At 42.1% G+C, this 26367-nt stretch overlaps 1 long non-coding RNA gene across 1 annotated transcript; it reads left to right on the forward strand.

Annotated features, from left to right (window-relative positions):
• The first annotated feature begins 595 nt into the window (after window positions 1-595).
• Window positions 596-25930, forward strand: LOC144220951 (uncharacterized). The gene is made up of 4 exons (XR_013331902.1): window positions 596-779; window positions 6660-6775; window positions 21705-21804; window positions 25661-25930. It is a non-coding gene; the product is annotated as an uncharacterized LOC144220951 (long non-coding RNA).
• Window positions 25931-26367: the final 437 nt, after the last annotated feature.

Here is a 26367-nt window from a genome sequence, read left to right on the forward strand (position 1 = left end):
TTCCCTTGTGTCTGCTTCTTTTTACCTTCCAATTTTATCTTCATGCCTAGTGGCATGCTGGAGCTGGTTGTTAAATCTTTAGGAATTCTGTGAACTGCTTTTTAAACACGGCCCTTATTAAAATTGAATTATAGGGGTATGTGGGGGGCTCAGTGAAGAGTCGGACTCTTGATCTCAGCTCAGGTCATGATCTCAAGGATCAGGGGATCAAGCTCCGCATCGGGCTCTGTGCTGTCAGCGTGGAGCCTGCTTGGGATTTTCTCTTCACTCTCTGGTCCTTCCCCAACTTATGCTCTACCTGTGTCTCTCAAAAAAATAAAATAAAAAGCCTTTAAAATTTAAATTTGAATTATATAAATATATAATTAAATAAACTATATTAGAAACAAAAGTAATAAGTACTCTAAACTCATCAGTTCCTGATTATTTACTATATTTTATTATATAATTATCTATGTTCTTACAGCTACTTATGCCCATCATATCACCCTGAAAGGAGGAAACACTGCATATGGCGTCACAGTGGCACACTTCCTCACAACCCCGTTGGTGACGCCATGGCCAAAAGCTACACATCAGCTCTTTATCCCTCCAAAGAGCCAGTTGTTAATCATTTGCCAGCACACCTCTGCTCTAAGCCCACAAAATGTCGCTCATATGAAGCTTTCATAACCAAATCCTCACGTGTGTATCCTTCTTCCTTCCAATTTCAAGATTCATGCAGCCAGTTCATAGAAATGTTCCTATCAAGCCACATGCTCTGTCCTTTCAGCTTTAAGGTAAGATGAACTTGTTTGTCAAATCCGTTAGCTTCTTCCTTTCGAGCCAGCTCTAAGTTCCTGGTTTCATGTGCTGCTCACAAGACGCCACTAAAAGCTCTGAGTGAATGTCTGTCAGGTGCGCTGCAATCAAATCGAGTGCTTATGAAGCTCTGCGGTAACAGTCGCCCGCCTGGTTGGCTGTGGTATTAGTTTCTCGTGCGCGCTCACTCTTCCGTTATCATCCCAACTCACTCTCTGAAGACATTTTGTCAGTGCAGCTACTTCCACTTAGAGGAGAATCTGATTTAACTGTGAAGAAAACTGGAGTGTTTTTAAAAATCTCCGGCTAGAACAGTCCCTTCCTGAGCCTTTTCCTTTAAGAATTTTCCAACTGAGAAATATTCTGTTTGTTACAATTTAGGGTATCTCAACTCTGGAGGCCACAGCTCAAGTATTGGAAACCAATGACTTTAGGATTATTTCAATAATCTAATGTGTACTGTAGGAATTAAAAGTGTAAATGACCAACCTTAGAGTCTTTCCAGATTTGGTAGGAACAATTTGAGAATAGGAGATTGTAATTCCTGAGGCAGGAAGAAAACTGCAAAAAATAAGATAAAATCAAAATAAAAAAGACAGGACAGGGCAACAGATGGCAAATTCCTATGGCTTCCCAATTTTGTTTTTTGAACAATTTTTTGAAATAGTTTTTTTTTTTTTCATAAAAATCCTAAACTGTTCAGAAAGGATGTAGGAGTTGCACCATTTGATTTTTAGATAAGAGTGAGGAATTGACTCAGAGTCACAGAGCATGTGCCAAAATCATTTTCCCGGGGGCTGTGAAGCTTCCTTCTCCAGGAATTTCACTTCTAGAGGAGTTGGTGATTGAGGTGAACCCTGTAATAGAGTCGGGTTCCCAGGATATGTCACAGGAGCGGTTGCCCGGGGCTCCCAGAGCGTGAACACTTCTCCTGGACGGTGCTCTCCACACCCAGACAGCAGCACAGACGGATGTGGGTCCCCTCCCAAGAGAAGGGGGCACTGCCACGTGAGCTTACATATCTCCTCGGGGCTCCTTGGTTGTGGGGGAGGCAGGGACACTAGTGCTGTGAAGTGCTCTGTTAGTGGGGAGACCTGCGGTAGTCAGAACTCGGGGTGTCGGAGGAAACCTGGCTGACATGGTGAAGCGGTTCTCCCAGTTTCTAGGTACAGAGGCCAGTCCCTTTGTCCATGGTAACCTGGCCTGGGTGCGGAGCGTGGGGCCAGGGCCTCTCAGAGCTGTGCTCCCCAACCAGCGAGGAGCCACCGTGGATGGATTTTGTCGCGGGGTGATGGGCACTGGCCGAAGCTGGACACTTGCCACGGTGCTGACAGTGGGTCTTATTACATCTCTCGCTCCCCAAACACTGGGAGGCCACAGAGCCAGCCGGTCGGCTGCCTTCCTGTCAAAAGCATTCTCTGGTCTTCCCTTCAAGTTTTGAATTGGCTGTAAATAGAAGCACAGAGAGACCAAGTTAGAGAAAGCGCTTCCTGCCTAGAATACACGGGTGGCTCCTTGTGAATCCACAGCTTTGGCCTGAAAGATCTGGGGGCGGGAATGGGGGCAGTGCACATGACCCCTGGGGAAGGTAAAATAAAGGGGGAGCCGGAGGCCCGGGGTGACACACGACAGGTAGCTGTGGCTGAAGCTGGGCTACACCAAGAAACTGGTTGGGCTTTTGCCTGATTTGCCTCCATTTTGAATGTCCTCTCAGATACAAGCTTAGAGCACGGGGAGACAAGTCATGGGGGTGAGTCCATGTCATTGTACCCAGGTCCTAAAGTATCCCGAGAGCCCTGCTGTGTCCTGGTCACTACCACCTACCACCTGAGTAGTTTCCATGTTGGTGCTTGGACTGAACACTTAAGATGGGCTAGGTATCTTCTGTCCTTTCACTTACTGTTTTCCTTTCTTGTCACTGTGACACAATGCTAGGTCATTTTCAATTAAGATATGTTTTTGGCACAACCATACTTGCTGTATTACAGGGCCCATCAATGTCCTTTCATTTGTCCTAGTGTTTTAATTTTTTTTATTTTTTTAATGTTTATTTATTTTTGAGGGAGTGAGAGTGAGAAGCAGACGCAGAATCCGAAGCAGGCTCCAGGCTCCAGGCTCTGAGCTGTCCACACAGAGCTTGACGCAGGGCTCAAACTCATGAACTAAGAGATCATGACCACAGCCGAAGTTGGACGCTTAACAAACTGAGCCACACAGGCGCCCCCGGCCTAGTGTTTATATAGGTCCTTCTTATCTCTGCTGACCTTTTAATTATCATAGGTCACATACCTGTTAGTATAGGTAAGTGCTACATGCAAATATAAGTGAAAATTTTTCTTGAGCCCAAGTTCTTTTTGGCTGTTGTTTCAAATTTTATTTAAATTTTAGTTAACCAACATATAGTGTAATATTGGTTTCAGGAATATAATTTAGTGAATTTGATTCTTCACAAGTGACCTCCTTAATGCCCATTTAGCCCATCGTCCTCCTCTCCCCTCCAGCAACCCTCAGTTTGTTCTCTATATTTAAGAATGTCTTATGGTTTGCTTTTCTCTCTCTCCCTTTTTTTTCCTTCCCATATGTTCATCTGTTTTGTTTCTTAAATTCCACATATGAATGAAATCATATGGTGTTTGTCTTTCTCTGACCGACTTTGAGCCCAAGCTCTCTCTGTTGGCTATGCTACGGAAGCTACTGAGCTTTTTAGGCAGGAATTCAATTCTACAAACATCCTAGTCATTATGCCCTAAGTGACTAATCTTTTTGTTGGTGGTGGGTGTTATTTTAGTCTTAGGATTTCCTTCAAGATGGTACTGGATAAAGTTTCAACCTTATATCTTCTACCCTTGACTAATTCTGAATTTTTCTAGTATGACAGAGGTATTTTACATGAAAAAAAAATCTGTTCTCACTGAATCCAAAACATTTCTATTTGGGTTCAATACACAAGAGGTTTGAAGACTCCAGACCCAGTCAAATATTACCCAGTCAAATATTACCAGCCCCTCTAAATATTACCACTGAATCAAATTTCTGCAATTCAAATATGGACTTCTCTTATAAATTATCCAAAGTAAGTGTTTTAAACCTGGAGCCATTTTGCCCAGCTGAATACATTTGGCAATGTCTGGGGACATTGCCACACATGTTGTCACACGTGAGGAGGCCAGGGATACTACTAGACATCCTCCAGAGCACAAGACACCGAAGCAACGGTGAAGTATCTGGCCCCAAGTCAAGGTGTGCTGCTGTTGACAAATCTGGATCCAAAGTAACTTAATTCATTTGTTTAAGGAAAGGGAATATGCTACTGACTTACCAGCATCTGAAATATATAGTAGCTTTTCTTGTATCCACGACTGCTGTCACTGCTCTCCTCCGACAAACCAAGCACCCCTTTCTAGAAAACAGAAGAATGCAGTCATCTTAGAACCTCTTCTTCCTTTCTGTGTGTTGCTTCCTTTCCAAATGGGTGTATATGGCTCAAAACTTGGAGAAGAGCTATTCAAAGTAACTACACTAAGATAGTGGCTCTGCCAAGGTGTTCAATGTCCTGGGTAAAATGGGAACCACCCAAACAGACTTGGGGCAAGTCAAGGGCCAGAGTCTGTCTCTGTCAGACCCTTCCTATCACTATGGCCACAGGCACCACAGCCTTTTCATCTGAGCTCCCTCCTCTTTGGTGACCTCAGAGACAGTCCCAGGTGGTCTATAAGCCTATGTGCAAAATGACCCTAGACCCCCCCCCCCAACACACACACACAACACAGCCCCTGAGGAGCAGCCATGTTTTGATTTGGATTTTTATCTTCTCCCCCCTCGACACAAGCACCTTTTCACCTGTGTATGTATATTGCCTAAAATTTCCTTTTTTGAACTTACCGGGATTTCCAATTAAATCTTCAAAGTGGGGCCCTTTGTGACATCTTGTAATATGCCACGTGTTTTCAGTCTTTTGGATGAATTTAAGTGGATAATGATGCCAAAAGTGTCTCAAAAAAAATACCCAAATAAAAAACATTGCTCTGAGTGTACCATTATCGAAGTCAGTGATTAAAACAATATGCTCTCATTTCTGATAGCAACCCCATAAAGGTGTATAGGAGGCACAGATGTCCTTTGGTACGGAAGCTCTAACTGACCTACTGTGAACTGAGTATTTGCGTCTCCCTAAAATTCATGTTGAACCCTAATCCCTAGTGTGATAGTATTTGGAAGTGGGGCCTTTGGAAGGTACTTAGGTCATGAAGGTGGCGCCCTCATGAAAGCAGTTGATACCCTTATAAGAAGAGATACACGGATGCTTGCTTCCTCTCTCTCTCTCTCTTTCTGCCATACGAGGATACAACAAGAAGATTGTCTGCAAATCAGGAAGAGGGCCCTCACCAGGAACACATTGGCAGGCACCTTGATCTTGGACTTCCCAGGCTCCAGAACTATGAGATATGAATTCTTGTTTATTAAGCCACCCAGCCTATGGCATTTTGTTATAGCAGCCAGAGCAGACTAATACATGGGCTCAGAAAAAAAAAAAAAAAAAAGGCCCAAGATGATCTAGCAATGTCTATCCTGATCAAGTAAATGGGCAATGATGGCATTTGCCCTTAATCCTAGATATATAGTAGACAGGTGCCTATACCTCTACTTATCATCTGTTTGGAAAGAGCAAGAATTGTTGGTAGGTTGTTTTGGGGTTTTTTTGGATCGTTCTTATGTCCCCAAACCATTGATTGGCAAATATACACTGAAAAAATCACTTGTACAGATTCTAGAAGTCACACACGACCCTGTATTTATCACGTGTGCCCAGAGCAGGGGAGAACCAGAGAACAATGGTGCAGAGCCCAAATGACTAAGCTGGGTGAGCACCCAGACTGACTGACTGGGTCAGTAATTTGTTTCCAGAAAGCAGGCTACAGCCACACATGACTGAAAGTTCTATCTTCACAAAATAATAAATTACATATTATAGACTTCCAGGTAGCCTGTAAACTATAGGCAAATCATGGAAATGGAAATCATGATGGTAAGTCCCAAACTTTTTTTTTTTCATTTTTCTGTATATATTTTTAATGATTAGAAACAATCAACTATGCAGTCATAATTGCAGTTACTGGGGTCTGAAAATGCCAGTCAATAAAAATAAAATCGATATTGAACTGTCATGAGTAGGATGTTTATCTTACTTTATTCACTTAAGTTTTTTTTGTTTTTTTTTTTTAATGTTTTATTTATTTCTAGGAGAGAGAGAGAGACAGCATGAGCAGGGGAGGGTCAGAGAGAGAGGGAGTCACAGACTGAAACAGGCTCCAGGCTCTGAGCTGGCAGTCAGCACAGAGCCCGACGCGGGGCTCGAACCCACGAACTGCGAGATCATGACCTAAGCGAAAGTCGGACGCTTAACCGACTAAGCCACCCAGGTGCCCCTATTCACTTAAGTTTTTGAGAGCTTCAAACTATACGGTTTGTGACCAGTGGGATGCATGTACAAGACCTCAAGTCCAAGTATGGGACAAGTGTAGCCCTGAAGTTCCTCATCAGCAGAAGAGTGAAGGCCATTCTTCTAGAGGCCTAGCAAGAAACACGTTGCCTTGAGGACTGATGGATGTGGGGGGGAGGGGGGATGGGCATGGAGGAGGGCACTTTGGGGATGAGCACTGAGTGTTATGTGGAAACTAATTTGACAATAAACTATTTGTAAAAAAAAAAAAAAAAAAAGAAACACGTTGCCTAGCTCAGAAATATGCTGGAGTCTCACATTTCATCTTAACATAAGTCATGTGAGTTTTGTATTTGTGCCATAATAGATTTATTGTAATATTAACATGTTTTAAATTATCCGTTAAATTTTTCCTCAGAAAGAAATCTAAAAACTGATCACCTTAGAAGATGTACCATGATTCTCTTGTGGCTTGGCCCACCTCTGACCCACCCTCTGGTCCTCTGCAGGAGCACGTTATGATCCATGAGAAGGGTGAGTTTGTTGAACTGGGTACGAGTTCTACATCTGAAAAAGATGTACGAGTTCAACCCTCAGTATATATGAATGTGACCTTATTTGGAAATAGGGCCTTGGCAGATACAGTTAAGCTGAGGATCCTGAGATGAGTTCATCATGTATTTAATCCAATGAGAGGGTTTTCAGACACAGAGAAAGAGGGAAAAGGCTGTGTGAAGATGAAGACAGAGGCTGGAACATGGGGACACTATGTCCTAGAGTCAAGGGACTCTAGGAACCACCAGTAGCTGGAAAGGAGCAAGGAAGGATTTCCCCTGAAGCCTTAGGAGAGAGCGTAGCCCTGCTGATGCCTCGATTTCTCACTCCTGGCTTCTGAGAGAATAAATCTCTATTGTAATTGGTTACAGCAGTCCTGGCAAAGTGATACACTCAGGAACCGCAAAAACGACAATTCCACAGATAATACCACCAATATTTGAGCCCTGCTTTGGCCATAGACTCAGAAGTTAACTTTAAACACTGTTCTCACACAAAGTGGCAAAGCTGCAATGAATCTTAAATCCAGTGACCGAACGGCTGTGCTAACTGCCCTCCCAGATACTTTGCAAAGTAGATTTTTTTTTTTTTACATTCATTCTAATACTTATTTTATTAGGTGCTTTTTTCTCTCTGTTCTTTTTTTTTTTCATTTCATGTTATTTTATTTTTATTTATTTATTTATTTATTTATTTTACAAATAGTTTATTGTCAAATTAGTTTCCACATNATACCAAGAAAAATATTTTTGCCTATAAAAATTGGATAATTTGTGCTTTGGAGTTCTTTGGTCCGACTTCATTACTGGCCTCAGCTGAATATTCAACCATGATGCTCACCTACCGCCTATGGCCACTTTGTAAAAGCATCTAGTAGTTTGTATAACAGTTGTGAAGGTTTCCAGATGATGTGTTTTCATATATTTTAAAGTATTTAAAAATAACTGAAAGGCATAACTCTTCTGGTATTGGCAAATGTGACTTGGAAACTCAGTCCAGTGTATTTTTAGACTGTACTAGTAGACAATTAGGTCACATCCATCTTTGTAATTAGAAGAGCAGGAAAATGGGACATTCTCTAGCCGTATATGTTAAAAATTTTGAAAAGTGTTCCACAAAATGCTAGAAAAGGGAAAAAACATTTTATATATGGCTGGTGAGAGAGACCGACTGGAAAACAAAACAAAAATAAGCAGAATGTATGGTGCTGAAGGTGATATTAATCTTCTGACTTTATGAGCATTGAAAACATAATGAGGGGCATCTGGGTGGCTCAGTCAGTTAAGCATCTGACTCTTGATTTGGGCTCAGGTCATGATTTCATAGTTTGTGAGATCGAGCCCTACATTGGGTTCTGTTGTGCAGCCTGCTTAGGATTCTCTCTCCCCCCTCTCTGTCTCTCTGCCCCTCCCTGACTCACAAGCCCTTATGCTCTCTCTCCCTTCCCCTTCTCAAAATAAATATATAAACTTCAAGAACGAAAGAAAACATAATGATAATGTCATGGAATGGATTCAGAGACCAGTTTCCTAGTGAGTTTCAGGTAGGTAATCTTCCAAGTTTGGTCAAACAGCGTGTGTGTGAGAGTAAGTAAAGCTTCCTTTGAATGGGAGAAGGATGCAGTGTGCCTGAAATTATCCCTCTTTCTAAAATTGCCCCAATTAAATCCTTTTTTTTTAAGCTTCACTGCCTTTCAGGTATCCTCTGCTATAATTCCTATAAAGGTGCTGTCTAATAGAGTGAAGGAAACAGAATTAAAAGTGGCCCCAGCAAGCTGACACTTCTCAAATCATAATGTGTCTCTTACTTCAGAATATTATTTCAAAGTGGAGAAGAATTTTTACTCTGGTTATTTCTGTCCTCTTGTTACACTGTCCTTCAAGCAAAAACTGTGAATTGGTGGTGACAGCCCTTGAATAGTTTCTTTAGCCCGATGATTTAAATTTACTGTGTGAATAAAATAGAATTTAAGTAATTTGTTCTCATGATATACCATGTAACTGCCTAAAGTGCTGGTCCTTAGAGCCGCGCTCAGTGGCTATAGTTTCAGATTAGAATTACATTGCTGCAGAAGACAGGGCTACAAGATTTGCAAAACAAGGAGCAGATTTAATTAGTTATTTAAATGATAAAGCTAGAAGCAGCTAAGAATGTTCTTGATTGCAGAAGACATTCATCCGGGAAGTTGATACCATCACCCCCTTTGTTCTCACCAGGCTGTTCTTGAGTAACAAGCGTCTACTAAAATAACTTTAGTGGTGATTTTGGCTTCTAATAATTAAATACAATTACAGTAGCCCCCCGTATCCATGGCTTTGCCTTCCATGCAGTTTTCATTGTCTGCGGTCAGCCGTGGTCAGGCAGCAGATGATCCTTCTAAGGAATGGTCAGGGCTCAACAGCCTAACCCTACGTGACTCATCTCACTTCATCTCATCACATAGACATTTTATCATCTCATGTCATCACAAGAAGAATGGTGAGTGAGATACATTAAGATATTTTGAAAGAGAGACAGAGGAGGCCACATTCACATAACTTTTATTACATTTGGTGTTATAATTTTTCTATTTTATTAGGACCCTATATATAGGATTCAATACCGTTCACAGTTTCAGGCATCGATTGGGGGTCTTGGAAAGTACCCCTCTCAGATAAAGTGGGCGGGGACTACTGTAGTGTTAAAAAATAGGTTATTTAGGGGTGCCTGGGTGGCTCTGTCTGTTAGGCTTCTGACTTTGTCTCAGGTCACAATCTCACAGTTCGTGAGTTCAAGCCCCATGTCAGGCTCTGTGCTGACAGCTCAGAGCCTGGAGCCTGCTTCGGATTCTGTGTCTCCCTCTCTCTGCCCCTTCTCTACTCCCACTTTGTTTCTCTCTCTCTCTCAAAAATGAATAAGCATTAAAAAAAAGAATACAATGTTTGTTTTGCTTTTTTCAGGTAGGAAGAGCAGTGATCTATTTTTGCTAATTGCTAAGGAAGGCCTGTGTTGCGGTTTTGAATTGACAGAAATGTCCACGTAGAAGGCAAGAATTTTCAAAATAACTTTATAGTGAATTTTAAGAATCAAAAATAACTTCAAGGAGGAAGTGAATGGCAGTGAAATGTGTTTATAGTGCACATACTGTTTAACCTAAAGGAAGAAACATACTCTCGTCCTGCCTGAATCAGTAATGTCTGAAAAGCTTAGGGCATCTTATCCTAATAAGGGGTGGAATAGTCCATTCATACTTTCAAAGTAAGGTATAAAAATGCCTATCTCTGGGGGTGCCTGGATGGCTCAGTCAGTTAAGCATCTGACTTCAGTTCAGGTCATGATCTCCCAGTTCTTGGGTTCAAGCCCTACATCAGGCCATGTGCTGACAGCTCAGAGTGTGGAGCTTGCTTCAGATTCTGTGTCTCCCTTTCTCTCTGCCCCTCCCCTACTCTCTTTCACTCTCTCTCTCAAAAATAAATAAACATTAAAAAAAAATTTAATGCCTATCTCTGCACTCAGGAAATGAAGAAATCATAAATGACTTATCTAGATTACAGACTCTTTTTTTATTTATTTATTTAGGTAATCTCTACCCCCAATGTGGAGCTCAAATTCACAACCCCAAGATCAAGAGTCACATACTCTTCTGACTGAGCCAGTTTAGCACCCGTAGTTTATAGGCTCTTATAAGCGCCAATATTTAGGCATTTTAATTTTTAAAAAAAATTTTAACATGTATTTATTTTTAAGAGACAGAGACAGAGCACAAGTGGGGAAGGGGCAGAAAGAGAGGGCAACACAGAATCCAAAGCAGACTCCAGGCTCCAAGCTGTCAGCACAGAGCCCGAAGCAGGGCTTGAACCCACAAACCGTGAGATCATGACCTGAGCCGAGGCCGGACGCTTAACGGACTGAGGCACCCAGGAGCCCCTATTTAGACATTTTAAAATGTATTTGGAAATGTCTTTAAGGGTGGCACGTTTCCAGGCTATCTTAACTAGAGCATAATAAACACAATTTGTATTTTATTGATAACTTAGGGCCTCTGTAAATACCACCCACACACTGCAATCCTGTGATAGCCCCAGGACGGGGTTCAGGGTTGGGTCCATGTGCCCCTGCCCTCGGTGATGCAAAGCTGAAGTTCAAAGTCAAACAATGTGTTGGTTTGTGATAGCAGGGGAAGGTGGGGAGAGGTGTTGTCACCGTGCGTCACATTCCATTCCATGTTTTGTATGTCTTCTTTTGGTCTCCTGAGAGTCAGCAGCTCTGGCTAAGGATTGACCCAGAAATTTATGGAACATAACTGGTGAACCCTCCGAGGCCAGTCTCAGTGACCAAATGGAACATGTCCACTAAGGGGTTATTTGATTAAGGAGAGTAAAGAAAATGGATATTGGATTTGACAGACAGTTGGCACACAGGATTCTTAAAACATCAAAGCTCTGGGGGACAGAGTTGGCTGGAGCTAAAAGGCCAAAACAGGAGTTGCTGGGAGCAGAAAGATGGGAACTATAATTTCCAAGCTCCTTTTGGACTCTAATATTCTATGAGGCTATGACTGCACTGTCACTGAGGGGTCCCAGTTGTGAGCACAGGCAATCAAGAACCCAAAGCTGTTTGTCTAGGAATGTAGTGATGGCTAGAAACCATTTAAAAGCAGCAAAGAAAGTCTCTGTGTATTCAGGGGAGAAGAAAATGAGGCAGAAGTACAAACCAGGAGAAAACACGTAATTATTAGAGCTCTTTTTCTCAGAGGAAATCATGCAACTTGAAACTATAAATGCTTTATATTCAGTGCCGGAGATTAAAGCAGAAGAGGATGCCATTCCAAATAGCTATGATTTTTGAAAAGGAAAGAAAACAGTACAAGGACATTTATACAATAAATATCAATAATTTATCTTTTACTTCATAAATATAAAATGCCCATTATATATAAATGGCAAAAGAATATGGATACTGCAGGCAGTTTATGTGAAGAACAAGAAGTTGGGAAGACATTTCAATGGAGAGTGACATTGAAATCTGCTCTTTTCTGAGTTCATCTGGGGTTCTAGGTGGGCAAAGCAACAATATTTAGTATATTGCCATTGCCATTGGCCTGATGTTTAGCATCACAAGAAAGGAACAGCAGTGGTGGCTCCCTTTCCCCTGCTGCCTCTTGTTTCTCTCTCCTCAATTCCTTTCTTTCTCCCTTGCCTCCTTTCTCCCTCCTCTTCCTCACAAGTCGGAATGAGAGAAATCTCACGCAGAAACGCCATCTGCCAGGCTGCTCTAAGACACCCCATTTTGACATTTAAAGAGAGTGAGGAAGCCAGTTTTGTGATGCTCCCCAGGATGTTAGCTGGAGGCCAGGAAGCCGGCACCTGATCTGTCACCTGAGACAGCGAGAGGGGTGTTGAGACGAACATTTCTGTATGTGTCACATGTAGGGAAGTGGACAGCAGCTGGCTTTCCAGAGGGCAGCAGTCCTGAATCCTAGAAGCCTGTGGATTTCTAGAGGGTCTGCTTGAAGTTTTATGCAAAAGGTACATGTGGCGGTTTTTACAGATTCCCAAAGAGGTACAATGACCAAAAGAGGTAAAGACTGTGGCATGGAGCATGTCAGGTAGCCCTGGCACCTCACCACATCCTTAGACCCCATGTGGGGTCCCCAAAGCACCTCCTGTCGAATCTTATGGTACAACTAGAATGAAGTGCCAAGTTCAGCCTTGACATTAGCAATGGTTTAGTGAGTGAGTCCATGAAACAGGAAATACTGAGTTGTCCAGTTCCAACTCTCCCACCATTTAACCCTTGTATCTTCATTTATCAGAATCATGAAAGAGATCTGTGTTTTATTATACTGTGTACCATATATTTTTTAAAAGTTTATTTATTTATTTTGAGAAAGAGAGGGAGAGAGAGACAATCCATGTGAGTGAGTGGGGGAAGGACAGAAAGAGAGGGAGAGAGAGAATCCCTAGCAGATCCCATGCTATCAGCACAAAGCCTGACTTGAGGCTCAAGCCCATGAATGGGGAAATCATGACCTGGACTGAAATCAAGAGTCTGATTTTTTAAATGACTCAGCCACCCAGGCATCCCTGCCATATTTTTAAAAAAGAGAATATAATCATGTTCTTTATGCAAACATGGAAGGAACAAGTGTAAAGAATTATATTTATCTCATTAATTAATATGGGAACTGGAAAGATATTACGACAGATTAAGAAGACCACACAAAGGACACCACATCTATACTCAAATGGAATGTGGAAATGAATTTACGAATAGTGCAAAACTGACAAAATTTGTCAATATTCACAAGGCAATAATCAGTTGCATCCCACCAAACAAGTTGCATTTCATTTTAAAATTTTTTATGCTTATTTATTTTGAGAGAGAGAGAGAGCAAGCAGGGGAGGGGCAGAGAGAGAAAAAGAAATCCCAAGCAGGCTCTGCACTAGACAGTGGAGCTCGAATCCATGAACCATGAGATCATGACTTGAGCTGAAACCAAGAGTCGAACACTCAACCGACTGAGCCACCCAGGCACCCTTGCATCTCTATACATAGGATTTAATTACATTACTATCAGTTTTGTACATGTTAGTTTCTATTTCTCCAGAGTTCTCAAATAGGCAAAGACAAAGGTAGAGAAACCAGGTAAGTGCACTAACTAGCCAGAGCACTCCCAAATAAATAACAAAGTCTTTGACAATTTTTCTTTATGGTGCCTTTGTTCTTAGGATGTTTTCTCTGAGACGAGCGTTATGTGCTAATGGCTACCAATTCAGTGTGATTTGGGGATACTGAGAAGACCCTTTTTAGTCACCCAATTCTTAGCCCACCTGCTTGCAAGGTACCTAAAATTCCACCCTGGGAGCTTTGGTCATTGAATGGGCCTTGATTTATGCCACTCAGAACCCCTACAAAGAGCCATATTTATCAAATGCCTTGGAAATGCATAGAACACTTTCATGGGTCTTAACATGTCTGATTCTCATAACAATCGTTTTATAAGTGATGAGACTTGGAGGCTTATCTAAGGTGACAAAGACCTAGTGAGTGATGAGTGACGCTTGGGGACTTACACCCAGTTCTGGTTTCAAAAGATGTCCAATCCCACTGTGATAATGGGCCCTAAAAGGCCAGTGCTTCTGGGGGTGATTCTACTGAGGGCAGACTGAGGCATAGGAAGAGGATTAATACTTGCTCATAAAGTCCTTAGACATAATCATTGAAAATGGACAAGTCATTCAGCATTCATGCCTCCCCTATTTACTGAGCAACTACCTTGTGCCAGACACTGGGTCATAGCACTAAACAAGGCAGATAGAGTTCCTGTGCTTGGGGAATTAAGTTCTAGTAGGGATGACAAACATCAAACAGCCAAATGCACTTGAATTAGTCAGTCAGGGCTGCCCCAAAGACCTGCAGGAAGTGGCCTGGACATATCGGGATGCTCTGACTTTAGGTCAGCATGGGAAAGGAGGGACAGGGAAAGGTGACTTAAGTTCTGCTGTCAGGAATGACTAGCAATTACGGGTGGTGGTGGTGGTGGGGTCCTCTATGGGGGAGGGGGAAATATTTCAGGTAGAGGGTACAGCATGTTGAAGACTCTAAATCAGAGTCTCCCCCTGTACTTATGGTCTTTTCCCTCTGCATCTTAAAACAAAAATTTAAACTTAAATATTTTCCTAGGTAGGATGTACTGTGGAGAAATTCTTGAACAGAAGGGCTTTTTCCACTCATCCAGTTTAGACTCCCTCTCTCCACACCTTAAGAGGAAGTTAGTAACTTCAACATCATTTCTGAGAATCTACTGATTCCTAAGTTATATTTAGTCACCCTCACTTTACCAAAAGCAAATGTAGATCCTTTCTTGAAAGAGGGAATGGATATTGTCAATGCAAAATGAACAAACCCTTTTAGAATCTCTAAAAGTAAGAAAGAGACTTTTATTTGAGCATGGAGAACACCCCCTTCACAAGCAAGTAAGTGTTCCAGAGAATAAACAGCTTTTATAGGGTAACTCCTTTACATCTTGTCAAAGCTCAAAAGATTATAGATCAGCATGTAGGCAGGAATCAAAAATTTTATCATAAAGGAATGCAGGGATAGGAGCACTGATCAATATCTCAAGGATGAAATGGTTTACTTTTGGCTACTCATTCACAAAGCAGATGTACAATGCACGCGTGGTGGGCCATCAATCAGGCTTTTGTTTGAACAATTTGATATACAGTCATGTTGACTTAGAAAGAAACCTAAAATGGCTTTCTTGCATATCAGATCTTTAGAGAGTTTTTCTCTCATCAATACAGAAAAGCATAAGAATGGGGAGAAACAATTGCCAAGGTTAATTTTATGTCTAGAGTGTCAGAATCTGGATGCCTTGTAGACCTAGCCATGAGTGACTTTGGGCTCTTGTTGGTAAATTTAGAAGCCCTGGAAAGGGAAGACATGGGAAAACCACAGTGGCTACTCACTGTCTGAAATGCAAGAACTCCATGGAGAAAGATCAGAAGACTCACACACTGGGCCATGGTGAGGCGCTGAAATGCAAGAGAAACTGTTACTCATGTAGATAAACATGGGTATGTACACACATCAATGATGTCTCACCAGTCTTTATTGAATACCATCTGTGGTGTAGCACAGAGGTCACAGAGCAGGCTGAGTTTTCAAATCCTGACTTTGACACTTGTTAGCTGTGTGACATGGGCAAATTATTTAACCTCTTAATACCTCATTTCCCAGAAAATGGGAGGAATGTTAAAAGCTATTTCGAGAGTGGTTATGAAATCTGCATGAGTATATATGAAGTATACGTACTGTATATGACACACTTAAAATAGTGCCTGGAACACTAGTGGCCCTGTATGTTTTTAGCTTTTACTGTTACAACCACACTTTGAGCTGGGCATGAAATAGCTATACAGATAAGTAAAATGAAGGCCTGGTTTTCAAGGAATTCATAGTCTATTTAAGAGATTAACTAGAAGGAATAGATTTCTGCTTTTATTGCTTACTGCTTTATTCCTTACTCACAGTGGTTACTCATTAAATATTTGCTGACAGAAGGATGCCTGAGTGGTTAAGCATCCATCTTTAGCTCAGGTCATGATCTCAGGGTTCATGAGTTCAAGCTCGCATCAAGGTCTCTGCTGTCAGCACAGAGCCTACTTCAGATATTCTCTGCTTCTCTCTCTCTGCCCCTCCTCTGGCCCCGCCCATGTGTGCACACTCTTTTCCAAAAATAAAAATCTTAAATACACATATATGTACACACACACACACACATTTGCTGAGAGAATCCATACACTGGATACAACTCAGAATGACCTTGATTTGAACAGTGCCTTGCACAATTGTCTAGGTCAGAAGATGGAACTTTCAAAAGCAAAAATATACCTAAAGTAGAAGTACCTAATGGTTGTGTGGGTCCTAGGAAATCAGGCTCTGGTTAACTTGAACCACCAAGATCCTGGCTCCTTCTTGACCTGCACCACCCCAGCCCCATCACAAGCAGGAAGCACATTTCATTTGCCATCCACAGAAGCCCTTCAGGCATTCCCCAGGGATCCTAATTCAGCAGGGTGGTAGGTGACTTTCCAGCCTCTCCCCAGGAACCGCTGGAGACCCACTGAGCCCTGTGAGTCAGCGAACCTGGTTTCCAGAGGGCAAAGAAAAGGGAGGCCAGCTCCCCAGCTGGACTTGTCCTGCTCCTGGGCAAGGGGAAAGGGCTTGGGGAAGACACTGCACATCACTCCTTTGGAAGCAAGGACCATCTGAGGAGTTATGATGTGAATGTTGCTGACTATTGAAAGGTACCAAAGTATGCCACTCCAAAATATGCCTCTATGGCATCTGAATTATTTTGAGCTAAGGCCGTTGAGAACCAGCAGATGCAGGAAAAGTTCTAAAACAGGACATAAGTTTTCCTTTCATAAAGGAAATTTCCATTTGTGAAAGATGTCTCCCTCTCCAGGAAGAGGAGAATTAACAACTCATTTTGACTAGAAGGCACTGACTTGAATCTGCATAATAAGTCTTACTAAACAACTCTTATTACCATAGTTTCCCAGGTCATCTTCCCATAATTTGCCTCCCCTGGTGAAGTCCTGAAACCTTTTTCTTTTGTTTTAGCCTGAGATAGTATATGAGCTTAAGTTGTAACCACCTCTTAGTTTGACTCATTGCTGGGGAGTCCCCTGTGTTCATATGCAACACACATGTTAATAAACTTGTGTTTGTTTATCTCTTGCTAATCTGTCTTTTGCCAGTCTAATTTATACGACCTCAGCCAGGGAACAAAGATAGGTGGAGGAAAAGATTTTTTTCTCCTCTACACTATTTCTTGCCTACCCATCTCTCCAAATCCTTTATTGAGAAGTCTGTGTAGAGTGCTCTCTACACATTATGCCATTTAATCCTCACAGTAACTGTATCTGGTGGGTACTTTATGCTTATTTTATAGATGAGAAAATCGAGGGTTAGAAAGGTTAATAACTTCCTCAGGGTCACACCAAAGTAAGTGGTAGAGCCTGGGTTGGTTTGAATGTCTATCTGACTCCATTTGATTCTTTTATAGCTATAATTATAATTTTATTTATTTATTTATTTATTATTTGTTTGTTTGTTTTTAGAGAGAAAGAGTGAGCACATGAGTGGGGAAGGGTAGAGAGAGAGGGAAAGAGAGAGAATCTGCACCCAGCACAGAGCCCCAATGCAGGCTCGATCTTCAACCCTGAGATTATGACCTGAGCCGAAATCAAGAGTCAGACACTTAACCAACTAAGCAACCCATGCATCCCATCCACCTGAATCTTTCTAAGTTATGCAGGTCTCGTGGCCTCTGTTTCTAACTCAGCCCTTTGGAGTCAGAGTAATGGGCATGTGTAAGTATTTTACTATTTACATGGTGCTTTCTTGAAACAGACTAGAGCAGTTCTTCTCAGGTCAGCCAAGCAAAATTCAACTTTGATTTATTTGGAACTTTCCAGGAGTTGTCCACCATTTTGGACCATTGCATCACCAATGGCTGCACTTCCCGTCATTTGCATTTGTGCCTGTTGTATTCATGGTGATCTGCCTGGAAGCACAAGCTGAAAAATACTGCGTCTTTTAACAGAGTCATGCCTGGCACGTCTACATATTGAGATGTCTATTGTTTCATAACGCATCACTCTCTCTTTAGTTCTGCTTTATATAGTATACTTAAGGCATTAAATTAGTTTTTTGAAGGTAAGCATATGCACAGATGGTTTTTATTTATGCATTTCATTAGTGGAAACTCACCTGAGCATTATAAAATATTTGTGCTTAAAAGGAGTATAGGATTTCAAAAGCCTGCAAGGAAAAAGGAAACCAACCTCAACAGAATGTGGGAGCTAAAAAGACTGCAGTGCCGTCTGGACTTCCTGCCCTGGAGAAGGGTCTTTCTCCCAAGCATATCCTGTTCCAGGGGCATCTCTGCAGATTCCCACTTTGAGGATTGAAGCAGAGGAAGAACCAGGATGGGTATCAGCCCCGTGACAGCAGCTAGTCCTGGGCAGGAGTCCTGAGGAGGGAATATAGCTCTTTGGCTATGAGAAGAATGAGAAGGGAGAAAATGAGGGGCAAAGAGAGATGCTGAGACAAGGCAGCAGTTGAGAGAGGCAGGAAAGGGGCGCCTGGGTGGCTTAGTCGGTTGAGCGTCCGACTTTCGCTTAGGTCATGATCTCACGGTNAGGGGGGCAGAGGAAACCTAATGCTCTCTACAGGGGACTGGATATAAAGGGGGCAGACACACACATAAGCACCTAGACTGGCTTCAGGTCATTTGCTGCCACGTCTGAGGCCACTGGTCAGTGTTGTCCTGGTTAAGGTAGGTGGTCAGTGCGGACCTAAGCCCAGAGCTTGGCTTCCACATAATAAAGTATCTGTTTGCTCCCACCTCCCTGGGTAATAATAGCTAATAAGGGGCACCTGGGTGGCTTAGTCAGTTGAGCATCTGACTTGGTTTCAGTTCAGGTCATGATCTCACAGTTTGTGAGTTTGAGCCCCACATCAGGCTCTGCCCTGACAGTGCAGAGCCTGCTTGGGATTCTTTCTCTTCCTCTCTCTGCCCCTCCCCTGCCCACTCTCTCTGTCTCTCTCTCTCTCTCAGAATAAATAAATAAACTTAAAAAAATAATAAAAATAATACCAACAATAACTTACACTGTATCTCACACTTGCCATGCTGCAGACACTGTTCTAAGTTCTTTAACTGTATTTGTTCTGTCTTCACAACAGCACCCGGAAGTAGGAACTATTTCTATTTCTAATTTACAGATGAGAAAACTGAGGCATAGTGAAGTTAAATAATTTGGCCAAAGTCCTGGCTATGAAATGAAGATCAGGGTTCACACCCAAGTACTTAGGCTTCTATGGACTATATTTTGCTCCCCGCAAATCATATGTTGAAACCTTACCCCTCCATGTGATAATATTTACAGGTGGGTCTTTGGGAGATTGTTTGATTTTGATGAGGTCCTAAGGATGGGGTCCTCATGATGAGATTAATGCCTTATAAGAAGAGACCAGGGAGCTTGCTTGCTCTTGCGCTGTCTCTGCCATGTGAAGATACAACAATAGGAGGCCATCTGCAAGCCAGGAAGAGCGCTCTCACCAGAGTCCAACCATGCTGGTGCCCTGGTCTCAAATTTCTCAGCCTCCAGACCCATGAGACAAAGGGCTGTTGTTTAATTTTTTAAATGTTTATTTTATTTTATTTTATTTTTGAGAAAGAGAGAGGGAGACAGGGAGACAGAGCATGAGCGGGGGAGGTGCAGAGAGAGGGAGACACAGAATCTGAAGCAGGCTCAGGACTCAGAGGTGTCATCACAGAGGCTTGATGCGGGGCTCGAACTCACAAATCAAGAGATCACGACATGAGCTGCAGTCAGGCGCTTAATCAACTGAGCCACCCAGACACCCCTAAATGGCTGATGTTTAATCCACCCATCTGATGTTAATGTGCTGCAGGAGCCCAAGCTTAGACACAGGCCCGCCATACTGCTCCTGAGGCTCCTTGAAGGCAACCTTGGTTCTGTGTGGCACAGTTACAGGTGTTAGGACACCTCCACACTTGGGAGCCAATGTTCTGTCATGGACAATGACACTGACTACTTTCATTTTCCTATGAGGTCTAGGGTCTTCCTCTCGCGTACTCCTCATGAGCACTCCCCATATGGGGCTGTTCCCCACCTGCCACTCAGTCACCTGTATTGAGGAGGGATAGCTGGACTCTTTGTAGATAGATTAAACTACTACTCTGTAGTACTCTGAGAAATATCAACCCCCACAGATTACCTCTCCACCCCTCCCTATTATAGTGTCTGCTTTTCCACCTTTCCAGAATCATTCCTTTGACTTAAATTACTGCCTCTCCTAATCAATTCAATTCAGTAACCATTCATTGAATGCACACTGGGGCAGCCGCTCTGGAGAACAGTGTGAAGATTCCTCAGAAAACTAACAATAGAACTCCCCTATGACCCAGCAATAGCACTGCTAGGAATTTACCCATGAGATACAGGAGTGCTGATGCACAGTGGCACATGTACCCCAATGTTCATAGCAATACTTTCAACAATAGTCAAATGTGGAAAGAGCCTAGATGTCCTTTGACTGATGAATGGATCAAGAAGATGTGGTTTATATATGCCATGGAATACTACTTGGCAATGAGAAAGAATGAAATCATGCCATTTGCAGCAACGTGGTTGGCACTGGAAGGTATTGTGCTGAGTGAAATAAGTCAGGCAGGGAAGGACAGATATCAGATGTTTTCACTCATATGTGGACCTTGAGAAACTTAACAGAAGGCCATGGGGGAAGGGAGGGGGAAATAGATACAAGCAGAGAGGGAGGGAGACAAACCACAAGAGACTCTTAAATACAGAGAACAAACTGAAGGTGGATGGGGCGGGGCAAGGGGAGAGGGGAAAATGGATGATGGGCATTAAGGAGGGCACTTGTTGGGATGAGCACTGGGTGTTGTATATAAGCCAATTTGGCAATAAAATATATTAAAAACAAATAAACAAATAAAATAACCATTCATTGAGCACTGTGCAAGGTGGCAGGGACAAAAAGATGAAAGATAGTGTCTTTTGCAGTCAAGGTTTATCAAGCCTGCCAATTACACTGGTCCCTTCTGAGGAAAAAGCAACCTGGCCAGTACAAGGGACCTGCTCAGTAAGAATGCTCCACATCAGGGAGAATTAAGCACTCCTGTTTGATCAGGGACAACGGGAAGAGAAACTAGGTCTGCCTGGAGAGACAACAGAGCATACACTCCTTGGGTCCCCAAATCTAAAAATCTACCAGACTTCTAGAGATTTCTCCCAGAAACCTAAAGAACCACTTCAAGAAAGTTAAGCTAAGTGAGGAGCTATGTCATAATAGTAAAATTTTTTTTAAATAATAAAACAATAATAAGGAGACAAATCCTTACTAAACTCATTACAGATGAAACAGTGCACCGTCTCATTTGATCTTTGGAACAATGCCACAAAATAGGTTTTAAAAACCAGTAAATGTTTAAATAAGGTACAGGTAGATGTTTAAATTATCTGCTCTGTTAATTTTTTTTTTTTAAAAGCTTGGCTGGAATTACTTTAGCAAAGTTACAGTAAACAATCTGAGTAAGGTTTCCTCTTCATCCAATAAAGGAGAAGAAGGGGGAAAGTGGTTGAGAGAGGGAGAGAGGCAAACCATGGGAGACTCTTGAATTCTGAGAACAAACTGAGCACTGAGAGGGTGGGGGAGGGGGAAGGGGGGTGATGGGCATGGAGGAGGGCACTTGTGGGGATGAGCACTGGGTGTTATATGTAAACCAACTTGACAATAAACTATAAAAAAATAAAAAATAAAACCTATCTTATAAGTATGTGACTGTTATTGTTTTCTTCAGCTTTTCCATCAAACTACGTGTTCCTCTAGAGTCCAACAAAGGGAAGAACATATATTATGACTACAGTCTTACCATCTCAAGTTTGAAAGAACAAAGAAATGTAAGGAAAAATCTTTCCTAGCTGTAAACGTTGCTCATTCTGTCTCTGCCTTTTTCCCTTCAGCATAACTGCTAAGGGGTAGACCATGAGGTAGAAAGAACTAGAAGCCTAGCAGGAATTCATTAACAGAGTTGTTTACCTCAGGTCTCAGGTGCTTGTTTGTTTGTTTGTTTTTACCATACGTATAATCTATAAAAAAAAGTTTTTAACATGTCGCATATATGCACTTATAAATCAAAGTTATTTATCATTTGTAAGCATGCTCTACTGCATTATACTATGGACATTCTAGAACTCACTAAAAACAAGTTGTTTTTCTTTTTTAATTTTTTTAATGTTTTATTTATTTTTGAGAGAGGGAGAGAGAGAGAGAGAGAGAGAGAGTGTGAGCCAGGGAGGGTCAGAGAGAGAGGGAGACACAGAATCTGAAACAGGCTCCAGGCTCTGAGCTAGCTGTCAGCACAGAGCCCAATGCAGGGCTTGAGCCCACAAACCGTGAGATCATGACCTGAGCCGAGGTTGAACGCTTTACTGACTGAGCCACCCAGGTACCCCAAAACAAGTTTTAAAGTATGGGATTTAAAATAGAAAACTTCTGAAAATCTTTTTCTATTCTAATGGATTTGCTGTCCACACCCAGGATGCAAACATAACACTTTACCCTACTGTCCGTTTCATGCCACAACAGCAATAGCTTCAGCTGCATCTAATGCCTGAGGGTTCTCGGTACCCAGAATAAATCAATAAATCCGAGGGTAGACGCTTCCTTGAGGACCCCTCTGGGCTTACCTGCCGCCACTGGAGTGGTCTAAGACAAGCAGAAGGTTCGATCAGAAAGCAATACCTATGAGGCATTCCCTTACCCCACGGAATGCTCCTGGTAAAGAATTCTGTGGTTATGTGTGTTTTCTGGTCAGGAGGCCTTATAAAACACGTCAGATAGGGCGCAGCAGTCTGTGTCCAGGATGTGTTTGTGAGAGAATTGCTTACCCTTGGCTTTGCAGCCAACCACACTGCCCTCCACGGCACGTAATTACACAGAAGCTGGAGGGGAGTGTTGACTTCTGGAGCGGGTCGAGACCACGGCCTGCGGCCCACATATGGGTGAATTCCTAACTGCCAGAGAACTCCGAACAAACGGAACCCACCCTGTAGAGGAGATAACATTGAATCGCTTTGTGTGCCAGTTAGACTGATTAACACCTTACGATTGGTGTCAGAGAAAAATATAAGGCAGATGTCTCATTCTAATTATACGAACCTAAGCGATATCACGTCTTCTGTGCTGGCCTTTCTCTCAGACATTATTTTGTTATTCAGAGATTTAAAATCTGGATGGTGTTAATAATTGTAAAAATTCTCCCATTTCAAGAAGTAAACAACACTTGCTTCTCATTTCCTACGTTGCTTCCAACGAATGCCAGGAAAACACAAAATGTTATGCTTGGTGGGCACCCAGAAAAGTACCAGAAAGTGTACACACATGCATCCTGCAAAGGAAGCTCACACGCCAGAGCTTTCTAGAGAGCAAACTTGTATCCCACACGAATGTGGAGAAGGACTCTGATTGCTAGCGGAGGAAGCTGGGGAAGCTTCTACCACAGTCTTGCTTTAGCAGACTTGCCAGCACACTCTCACACACTCTCAAGCTGCAACAGAAAGTGCCAGTCAGGGGGTCCTGCAAGTTGGGGTCCCCCAACTTCCCCTCCCACAGCTAGAGACCCCTTCCACCCAGCTGTACTCTGTACCCCATATCCGCAGAGTCTAAGCCCAGCCTCTGGGCAGCAGTCAGAAGAGGCACACAGCTACACTTGTGAGAACCCACAGAGAGTGGTAGTTCTCAAACCTCAAGGCACGTTAGAACCATCCCAGGCATTTTTAAAATACTGATATCCTGGTTCCTCCCACAACCAAAATATCCAATTCAGTTGGTCTAGAATAAGATTTTTGTATATTTTTTAAAAGGTGTCCAGATAATTCTAAGGTGGAGCCAGAGCTGGAAAGTTCTGGAAAGGCATTTCCCTCCTGGGACCAGCTATCAAGATAAATGTAACTGTATCCTTTTTTTTTTTTTCCTTATCAGAGCTCTTTTTATTCCAGCATCTATTTTACTTTGCCCTTCTATTTTTCTATACTTCACATAAGAAATATTTTCAATTCCTTTAATCCATGCTTCTCTATTATAAGTCGGTATAAAAATCTAATAGTTTCTTTTTTTCTTTTTAACTCAAATCCAAGTTAGTTAACATATAGTGTACTGATTTCAGGAATAGAGTTTAGTGACTTGTCCCCTACATATAACACCTGGTACTCATCCCGAGTGTCCTCCTTAATGCCCCTTGCCCATTTAGCCCATCCCCCACCCTAACCCCTCTAGCAACCCTCAGTTTGTTCTCTGTATTTAAGAGTCTCTTATGGTTTATCTCCCTCTCTGTTTTTATATTATTTTTGCTTTCCTTCGCTTATGTTCATCTATTCTGTACCTTAAATTCCACATATGAGTGAAGTCATATATTTGTCTTTCTCTGACTAACTTTGCTCAGCATCCATGTAGTTGCAAATGGCAAGATTTCTTTTTTTTTGATCACTGAGTCCATTGTATATATTTATATACACCACTTCTTTATCTGTTCATCAAATATAACTGTAATATTAATTAGCCATGTAAATATTTGTTTTATTAAGTACTTTATTTGTTCTCAGTACTTTGGTCATGAAACTGTAATTCATAGCCTTTAAGGTACCTGCTATACATTTCAAATGTATTTTATTGTTTTCAGCAGCACCCTCCTAAGTATAGCAAATACTGCTTCTTCAAAGCAGTGAGATCCCACGAGGACAGGGGCGCAAGCTGTCTTGTTCTCTTCAGTTTCCCCAAGGCCTAGAACCCAAGGAGATGCTCAAAAAATTATTTGTTGAAGGGGTAGATGAATGAACAGACAAAGCTGAGACCATATTATTGGGCTCCTGAAGTCAAATGTATTGAATGATGGAATCTGATTGAAATCTATCTTTACCTGTGAGATGAGATGCCATGTGAGTCTAATCAGATAAGTGGTAACAAAGGTAAATGTCAGGTCCTGTTCTTCAGCCCAAGGGTGCAGGCACAGAAGACACCACACATGTTTTCAGAAATGCATGAAAATAATTTAATGGTTACTCCAAAAGATAGCTGTAGCCCCAGATCATATTAATAGATGTCGGGTCTAGAATGTTGGAGGTCATCGTTCCATTTTTGTCATTTTCCAGATCACCTCTGCAGTGTTATATGCATTTCTGAAATCCAATATCGAGAGTGGGAACAATATAAAAGCTAGAGTATATTTGGAAAAGACTCCTAGGATATGAGGAGAAACTGAGCCATGTCGTAAGGAGAATGGTTGGAGAAGTGGAGAATTTTTGCTTGGAGAAACTTAAGACTGTGAGACTTACCTATTTATCTGAAGAGTTATCATTGGGAAGACAGGCTAGATTTATTCAACATGACTCCCAAAGAATTGGGCTAAGACCAACTTATAGCCCCATACAAAGAATAACTTTTCCCAGACCAAAGCTACCCCAAAAAGGATTATGGAATGTGCTGTCTTGCATAGAGTATGTTCCCTGTGGCTAGAAGCATTCTGGCAGGTGTGTGTATGTCGATGGTGCTGTGGAGGGCCACTGAGGGTCTTGGTTAAATGTCAATACTGGTTCAGTTCACCTAGAGTGGGGACTGCTCTCTTCTGCATTTCTAGCAAGCTCCCAGGTGATATTGATTCAATGGCTTTCAAGCTTATTTCTTAGCCTGAGACTCTTGTTTTTATAAAAATAGATACATGTCCTCTCCTACATGAACTCCATTTCCTCTGACTTCTAGGTGTGGGCCTGTTGCAACCAGTTGTGAAGAGAGACCTTTGGGAAACCTCCCTTTTGAAGCCAAAGTCCCCTAGGAATGCCGTATAATGATTTTTCCACATGGAGGAACAGAAAGTAATAATAGACTCTGGTCATTCTTCTTCATTAAGAGCTACGAAGGTTACTATTCTCTTTCCCGAAAAATGAACTACATGTTTGCACAGATGGAGAATAAGTAACATCTGTGAAATCTTTCTTATTCCTTTTTGCCCTGTACATCTATATAGACAGATTAGGGAGAAACTTGTAAATTTGCCTCCCAAATAAGGCAAAAGGAAATTGCAAGTGCATTTCCCCCTGGCTTCATCGATTTCTGTCCCAATTAAAAGGGTCAGAACACACTGTCCTTTTGCTGGAAACATCCCAGTAGACTCTTCAAGGGCGTGGATAAGAGCTGGGGACAGAATCCTTCCGTCACCCACCACCTCCCCAAGTCTGGCAGGGACTGCAGCCTGCATGTCCCTCTTCAATATTGTTTTTCCTTTTCTCCCTTGTTATAGAGCCTCTGATTCTTAGCTAGGCGTGTGACTTCCCAGAGGGAAAAAGATCCTAGTTCCTACATTCCTTTACTTTTTTTCCTGTCCCCTCTTTCAAATGCCAATAATGATAGAAAAGAACATTTCACTTGGGAACTACGTAGTGATATAAACTTTTAATGAAGCATTGTCA

This window comes from Crocuta crocuta, unplaced genomic scaffold (genome assembly GCF_008692635.1).
Source record: "Crocuta crocuta isolate KB4526 unplaced genomic scaffold, BGI_CrCroc_1.0 scaffold1, whole genome shotgun sequence".
NCBI classification, from domain to species: Eukaryota; Metazoa; Chordata; class Mammalia; order Carnivora; family Hyaenidae; genus Crocuta; species Crocuta crocuta.